Raw genomic sequence first — 9,996 nt, 5'->3', positions numbered from 1 at the left:
GGCATACGTGGATAATAGTAATACACACAAAACCGACCAAAATCTGAGAACAGAACGCGTTGACGATCACTTGTATTTTTTATTCGGGCTCATAAAAAAATACCAATAAATGTATTCTGGCAACAGGACGTGTTAAAACGTCGTTATAGTGTTCTACACGTTTAGGTTAATGGTCGCGGGCAAAAATCTTGTAACATAAAAGAAATACCGTAGAAGGAGCTTTGAACACAATAAATATTTTGGATAATGCGTATTATGGAAACTACATTCATTTAATCCGTATACAAATCAATATCGTAGAATATCGCTTTTATTATATTAACTGATGTTTTGAGACTGAAGAAGAACGATATATTTTATTTCCAATGTCTATAACTATAAGTGACATATTTCATTAAACACTACACACAGGATATTACACGTACACCAATAACAATTATTTAAATTTGGATAATATTTACGTTCACAGTAAACACGAATGTATATTTAATAATATCAAATTATATAATAAATAATATTCATATATAGGTACTAACCCAAATAAACAACCGATTACCGGCTTCATTTTCCTCGAAGTTCTTACTTGTAAATTGTAATTATTATATTATAACCTCGTTGAATGTCGATTATATTATCATTATATCAATAGAGATTTATTTTCATTTCGAGTTTAATACGAAATCAACGCATTGAACGTTTTTTGTCCATCATCGTCGACCATCCCGTCTAGTTTTCGAATACAATTTTCTCAGAAATTATTATTTTTATAATTTATAGTTATAGCAGTAACATATGTTACCGACTGCAGTGTTGTAGAAAATATGTTTGTGAAATAGCATTTTCGTACTGAGCACTTTATATGATCATCACACTTTCAATTAAAAGAAATTACTTCTATAGAGGAAACTTTAACTACCCAAGTATGATATACACGTACGCCTCTTTCGTGACGACCCATATCTCCAAATACTTATTATAAGTATAATATTAAGACGTAGGCACTAAAACATAACTATATACAGACGTGTAAATCAAAACATTGTATAAGATTTATGATATTATATTTATATAATATATATTATTATTCCTGTGGAGTGTTGTAGTGTAGCACTATTACAGTGCAGTGTATAATATTATATTATGCCGTACGGTGTTGGCGAGAAAACCCTATGGTCGCGTTCATTTAAATTTCACTTTTTCGCGAGCATTTACCTATGTGTTAGGTACCATAATACAATTGTATACAGAATGAGTGCGGGCGTGCACGTGTTTATTTTACCTAGGTATATGAATAGTATATAATATAATATAAGGACGATGTAAAAATAGTAATAATAATGTTACACTCGGCGGTAAACTGCGGTAGCTAGCAACTAGCATTAATAATTTATGATTATTATTTATTATTATGTATCGGTACAACGCTATTATAATATACATTAATATGCGATGTATATAGTTATAACTTATGAACGTCGTGTGTGCAGTTTATTTGAAACCGTTGGTAATACACTTGTTCATAATATTATTATAATATAAGAAGCATTTTGTGGTTCGTCTCGCACGTACACTGCGAGTGACAGCAAAAGTAAAGAAAAACGCAATATCATGACGTAAAACAGTTCGTTATAATTTCCAACGTAATACACGGTCACACACGGTCGCCGTAACTATAGTTGTAGTGAATTATAAAAAAAAAAATCTAAACAAATAATCACATAACGTGTAAACGTCACGAACAATAATAATAATATATTAAATGTACGTTAAAGTGATAGCGCGCCAATCATTATATTATCGTAGTCCTGAGCGAATTTATTATTATTTTAATACGACAACAATGGTTTTTGTGGTTTGGAAAAGGTTCGGAAAAAATTAACATAATATCATTACCTATAACAGCTGTAACACCTTCGCGGTTTATTTCCCGTTGACGTGCACACGCGGCCACATGTATAACACAAATTATTATCATATCATAATATACCCGGTACCCGGTATCTATATGCTGTTGATTACTTGCATTATGTATTATAGTATTGGTTTTGATAATCATTTTTTATTTCGGCACACACACACACACACACACACAACACACACACTCACATAATAATACCGTATACCGATATCCGTCGTCGACACGGGCCGATGTCGAAATATGTACCTAGGTATAGTCTATGAACATATTATAGGTATATATGTATATATAAATGAATGTATTTTTTTACGGGGCTTATATAGACTAAGAAACTATAGTGATCCGATTGACACCAAATTTTACACACTTATTATCCTATCGAGACTCGGGTAGTGATTTTATAGTTTCATTTTTCAACCCCTAAAGGTTGAAACAGGGTGGCATTCACTCATAAATTTCGCTTTGGCTCACGAAAAAAGTATATTTTTTTTGTTTATTTATATGCAGGTAGCAGGTTGTCATTGTTCACAACTTTGTGACTTTGTTACTAATATAATTTTAATAATAGTCTCTACATATAATATCTCTAAAAAAAAGTCAGAGATGAGCTACAAACATACATTTGGCTTTAAGATATAGTTTCTTAATTCTTTAATCCTTGTAACCAAAATGAATAATTTTATCATACTAGTGTATCGCTTACACACAAACCAATCATTCTAGCCAAATTCCTTAACAATGAACCATAAAATATATCAAAGCTACCTATACCAGTCTCAGCAGAGTTATTTAAAAAAGGATATTTTAACTGTATTACACGCTCTCTAAACAGCCCCCCTCTCACCCCAATTCCAGCAAATATTGACCTTCGTGCGGTCGTAAAATAGTAACAGAAACATTGAAAACCGAAATGTCTGAAAAATGTCTGCGTCCGGACAAAACGCAGGAAAACATTACGAATAATAAGAAATAATATTATTCATTATTCCTTCTTATTTTTTTCTGGTTCGCTTTCCAGCTGCGCACAAAAAACCGAACACGGATCAAGACTGTTACGAAAAATCCAGTCGTGTGTACACTAAATGACGTATACGATATCCTGGTCGTGTAAGAACGGTTGATGGGTATAATATATGCGGTATATTTTTTACGCACATCACCGGGATTTCCGACAGGCTCGGCGTGGTGTTACGCAATGGGTACGCCGTGCGCGATTACACGACTGTATGCTTTCGTACACGATATAGTGACAGTATTTCACGTATGAAGAATACTGTTGTTTTTTTGTTCTTCGGTTAATGGTACCCATTGAAATATAATATTTCATACTCGAATAGGTAGGACATGATAATCTATTCCAATAGCATTACAAGACTGCAGCGGTAAGCAGCGCGTATGTGTCCACATATTATGCGTATTATAATATTGAGTATATAATATACTCAACGATATTAAAATATGATATGCAGTGGGCTGATTTGGAATAAAATAACTAATGGTTTGAAGTCAAAGTTTGTTTTGAAGTCATAACTGTGGACAACATTTTTGAAAAATGAAACATAGTTTTTACTATTTTTAACGTTAAAATTGTATTTTGTTTAATTTTTTTAATCGCTCTACTAATATTTTTATATTCATATTTCATAATAATATATATTCCGTAGCTGGCAGAATTTAATTTCTGGTTTTTGAATTTCAATACTTTATAAAAAATGAATTCAAACTAGTAGTGAAATAACTTATAAGTACTTAGACCTACCTAATTATAACAACTAATAATATAATAACTACCATCGTTCGAAATTCAATTTTATGTATTGAAATTCTCGGCAAAATATTTTGCTACGGGATACAAACAACGAACGTGTTAACTTTCGCTCAAAAGAGTAAATAACTTGTGAAAATTATAACGTAAGAACGTAGTAAAAAGTATAATGTTTTTTGAAAAACATTGTTTTGTAACAACTGCGTTGTAAATCATCTAAAAAAAATATTTCTAATAACGTCAAATAATTTTCTAGAAAATTGATGTTTATCCATAACTCTGTTGGTGCAGTATTGTACCGCCGTAGGTAAACCATAATGTTATTTTATGATTATCGTCGTCGCCGTCCAACTGCAACCCTTCGTCTCGAAACAACCGCGTTCGGATGACGTCAACGGCATGCGTCCAGCGACCTCGCACTTTCACCACCGCCGCACGTCCGCGATGGCCGTGACGCAACATATAATAAATGAAAAAATAAAATAAAATATATTTACAAATACCTATATAATATGTATAACGCGTTTAATGCCGGCCATAATATAATGTATAATATATTATCACTATAGTATAACGTGTACGACGAACATCGCGAGCGCAGCCCCTACATCCGGCACGGGTCAACGCCGTCACTTTCACTATGCGAGGGTCACGCCGTCGCCGCCGCCGCCGCCGCCGCGTGCATACGGCAATAATACGTCGTACAACAGTCATCCTGCCGCCGAGGAATAAATAATAAATATTTGTAATTCGAATTTTATATTGTGCTACTATTGTGCGTACGTACCAGCTACAATATAATACTATTCACTGCAACCGCGCGAGTACCACTATTATTGCGATCGCATTGCAGGGCCGCCGGTCATTTCGATATCATACAACGATTTTTTTATTCCAATTGCCTATCGTTATAATTATTATGTAGGATGTTCTACGAATTTGATTAACGAACCCTTATTTTGTACTGCAGTACAAAGATGATAACGCCGGTTGCGGGAGGCGCATACGACAATAGAACATAATATTATAATAATAATACATATTATGCGCACATCAACACGACAACAGACATTTTGATTTCAGAATTTTCGGTTTAATCTATATTTATTTTCTGGGCTAATAGACATTTGATGTAGGATAACGCACACTATAAATATTAAATGATTGATGTAAAGACCTATTAAAGGCCTTTAAAATACCTATTATATTATATAGGTATTATTTTTGAAGTAGTATTTTTAATTAGAAATATTTATTTTGAAAATATATAGAGCTTATAAGGTTAGATTACTCTTATATAGTAAGTCTGGCATTGATAACTCTTCAAATCTGAACTTCACCACTCCAGCCGTCAAATTTTTAAATACTTTAATATGAGCTAAACTACTTGGTCAACAATATCACTGACGACTGGTCTAAAGAATAATAAACAAAGCGATATTTTTTTGGAGAAATCTTTAGTGTAACTTACACTAGTTACACTCACAAGTATTTTGAACGAGTAGAAAAAAAAACTGAAAATGGACAGAGAAAATGAGGTGTCATACCAGTATACAGTGCGTTATTTATGAAATTACATCGTATAACATACAAGTGGTTGTTATTATTATACGTTACATATTATGCTGCAGTGCCAACGACCGGTCCCCTAGGATAGGTATAATAATAAATAATGATAACATTTACATATCGTTATAATATTATATTGTGTATTATTATAATAATGTCCTCGTTGGTGATGGCGCAGTGATGGTGGTTTTGTTGTTGTTATAGCAAGTAAATAGTAGTCGGTCGTTGGCCGGTTGTCACAGTTCCGACAGGATTATAGCGTGCTGTGGACGAGTTTTATATGTGTATTTGTATGTACTTGTATATAATGATATATGCATGATAATTTTTTTCCTCTCTCGATAGTAAACATAACCATGCTCTGTGCAAATGCAACTACATATATTATGAACAGGTGGTATACATAACGTCATAGACTAGCGTTTTCGATCTCACCGACAAAACCAAATTGGACAAAAAAAAACGGTCTTTTGCTTTTTTTATCCGTGGTTTAACGATACTGTACGCCGAGTAATAACAGTCTCGACCCCCCCATACTATAATAATGTAGGTATAGTAGGTACGCACAACTTTCTAAGGAAATATTTGGGAACAGATGAAAACAGAAGTTTGATCGGACGAGGAAAATTTTATTCAACCAAGACCTATACAGGTGGTTTACGATACTTCCAACGATCTATAATATTCTATATATATTTTATCTTAATTTTATTCCAAAAGTTAAACCTATTATGCGTCGTCGTTAAATCTATCAAATACGATATAATAAAATAATATTTTCTTATTGTGTCTAACTAGTATGTTTGAAAGTATATTAAATGAGTACAGTGAATAAATCAAAGGAAATAAGATCGCGATTCCGGTTTTTGAATTGAACAAATATCAATTAAATTATAATCATTTGTCAACGCTACGAATCTAAAATACAAGTTATGACTGCGAATGGGTTCAACATTAAAAAAGTAAAAAACTTCACTTTCTTAAATATTTCTAATACTACTATAAACGTCGTGGGAAATAACGTTTTTATTTAACGATAATCTGTATTCAAATATAAGTGTAGGTAATTGAAAACGGGACGCAACACTTAAATAAAGGAATAGGTACATAATATAGAATATAACATTATACATCAATCCGTTTGACATTTCATAGGTACTCATTTGCTGTTTATTATTTCATTTTTCCACAACATTATAAAGTTAACATTATAATATACGCAGTATGAATGTATGATATATACTGCGATTGCCGATGGGTAAGGCGAGTGCGATTAAGGCGTGTCGTCCTGTACCTGTAACCTAAAATTTCGTTTTCAAATAGCTAGCAAGAGTCAACATAATTTATATTACCTATATTATATTTTTTACTAGTAGCAGATAATATATAACAAGTTTTAAGTCCTCTATGGAAAAATGATTAACTACTGTCAAAACGCGTACCATTATTTATCGCTAACTGCTAACCACCTAACTACCTATATCTACTTAACAGCAGAATTTATAATTTACTATGCTCGTAATGTATCTATGTATATGTTTGGTGAATTATTTCGTTAACGCTGGTTAGTTCTATACCAAACTATAATATGTAATTACTAATTATATACTTCCCAGTTCCTGTGTACGAGATAATTGTACTACTTGTGTTTCTGCAGTAGCCCCGAAATAGTTTTAACTCATAACTAATTACAACAGTGATTCAGCCATATATTATGTACGTATATTATGGGTATTTATTAGCTTAGCTATAATATTTTGTTAGAAACACGCCGGAGTACCTACACACTTTTAATGGTTAATGATTGCGAATAATAATTGAACAATAATAGAAATTAAAATAATTTTCGAAGACTGCGCGTATATATAATTGGTTTTATTTTATTTCAAACAATTGATTGCTCGGAGACAGACTCCTAGTTTCACACCTTAACATCGAGACTTGTCGATGCCCACGCCATATACACATCGATGAGCAATGTTGGGTTTGGTTTTTTTTTAACGCTTTCGTGCTTATACCAACACAATAATCGTGTCACACATAATTATTATACAGAACGCGTATTATAGAGATTAAAGTTATTTATCATCGATTATTTTTTTATTTTTTATTTTTTCATTACTAATTATAAAAGTAATAATATAATCCAACCACTTTTCCTGCGACGATTAATCACATCACACTGTTTAAGTTCATATAATAATATGTATATCTTCGTTTATATACCTGCGCATATCTAGTACGTGTTACACCAACGATATATTGTGTCGACTTGAACGAACCTCGGTCGCTTCCGCACACACCTCGGGCGCTAATTTCGCATCTGAGAAGTGTTTTTTTTTTTAATTCCTAATTCCCATAGTACATTAAACTACATGTCTTGATTTCATGATTTGCATACTAAAGCGTATCAAACACAATACAATCATTCATAATTAATGACAATAAACGTTTTACCTAATAAATATAATGTACTAATGATTGCCTATTGTGTATGTAGTGTGTTCTAATTTCAAATCAACACAATGATAATATAACCAATACAAACATTATTTTATATGCACGGCACATAGTCACAATATAAAATATATAATATGTAATCTCATTTATGACAATGCGTATTAATAGAAAATTACGTCAATTTTAAAATTTCTCTTCATAAATCTCTATCTGATTCACATACTAATAATGTACAAGTTTGAATTGCATTAAAAGACAATTAATTTCATCATTATCTTAATAGATACTACTAAATTAATAGGAAAGTAAAACAATCATAATATTATGTTTACAATACATGTAATAATAATAGGTACCTATTCACTATTGTAATATTACGAATTACGAGTTACAAGTGAAATTTTAAGCATTATACATATCAGTGATTTGTTTAAAAACATTAATTAATAATAACATAATAATTTTAATTCACTTGATTAGCTGTAACAAGCGCATTAATAATAATTTTAATATATTATATATATTATCGTTAATTAATATACAAAGTTTTGAGTTACATTGTAAAATGTAAATTTATAAGTAATAATTAATACCTCGGTATCAGGTGGGTAGCCGGGTAGGTATAAGTACTTAATGTTTTCAAATATCGAGTACAATATTAAAGTACCCACCAGCTACCTATACTGAGTACAAAATATGAACAACGAATATTTTTTTACTACAACTATAATGTCATTGTTTTATGATTTAAATTGTAACTAATTTACCCAATTCTCATGTTTGAACATCGACTATTAGATTAATATGCATATTAAGTTCAACAATCTTTATAATAATCTCTATATATTACTGCATTATATAATAAGTAGGCATTAAACTAAGCGTTTTAAATAATAATGATTATTCATAACTAAATTCCATGTTTCAGTATATATATATATAACAAATTACAATAAAAGTGAAATTTTGCATACGGTTAAACTTTTTGTTTCTTCGAACAATGATGTATGACTTATATATGTATAGTTACATTGTACTCCGCGTTTGTTTTTGCCTTATCTTTCAGTGTCTATCTGTAGGTATTTAAAATCTTATCTTGAACCGGGACAGCTTTTACTTGCCTTACTTTTACTTTGCGTTTTTGCTGACTAATGAGCTTTATATACATCTAACATTCATTCTATACAGTTTACAATGAAAAATAAAAAGATAAGAAGATGCACTCAATAATTTTTTTAAATATTAAAGTATCTAATTCTAAATAGTATTACAATTTATAATTTATCATAGCAGCCTAGTCCAGATACAATTAAATATAATTTTAATAGAAACTATTGTTTCCCTTTTTTAATTAGTTTTGTTGAATACATTACGAAATTATGCATACGTGAAACATAACAATTTATTTTGGTAAAATGATTTTTTAATCATCGCAGTCATTACCATCATCATTATTACCGCAACCATTTACGCTTACTTACCACTTTTTCGAGTAAAAATTGCACACTGTAGGTTGAAGAAGAATAAATATATTTTTACTATAAATAATATTAAATATATATTATACTTATTTTGGAACTCCCACGCGACTGAACCCGAATAATTATTTTATTGTATTAATGACGTCAGAGGTCCACCCGGATATGGATATACGTGGCCCAAATCCGGATTTCATTAACTATTACAAAATATCAAACTTTCTATAGTAAAACAATTTTTTTTTAATAAATAGCAAAGAACCATGTGATTGACGTGAGTAGATTATAGTAGTTAAGCGCGTAATATTGTAGGTCATAAACATATGATAAAATAAGTAAAAATCACAAGCACACACGGTGTAATTAGAAAAAAGTGTAACACTTCATTTGTATGTATATCAGTGCAGTACATAATTAATTATCAGTGTATATTTATTATAGCTTATTTTTTATCTGTTGGATCGGTTATTTCATTTATCATAACTATAATGATTTCAGATTACAGTAATGCAATTTCAATAACATCATCGATAATATTATCACTTAAAAATCACTATGATAATAAATAATACATTTTTTATCATTTTAAAATTAACAAAAAACATTCACTGACGACTTCAAAACCGTGAAACCCATATATTTAAACAAACTATCTGCCTACATATTATTGGGTATCTACTGTAGAACTGTTGTTAAAGAAGTTAAGTACCTAAGGTATTAAAAAATACTGAACACCATATACTGATGATAGTGTAGCCAAGTGGATACTCTCTTTATAATTACTAATTAAAAATAAAAATAGTAAA

The sequence above is a fragment of the Metopolophium dirhodum genome, chromosome 6 (assembly GCF_019925205.1).
Source record: "Metopolophium dirhodum isolate CAU chromosome 6, ASM1992520v1, whole genome shotgun sequence".
In the NCBI taxonomy this organism is placed as follows: domain Eukaryota; kingdom Metazoa; phylum Arthropoda; class Insecta; order Hemiptera; family Aphididae; genus Metopolophium; species Metopolophium dirhodum.
This window is presented reverse-complemented; position numbering follows the sequence as displayed.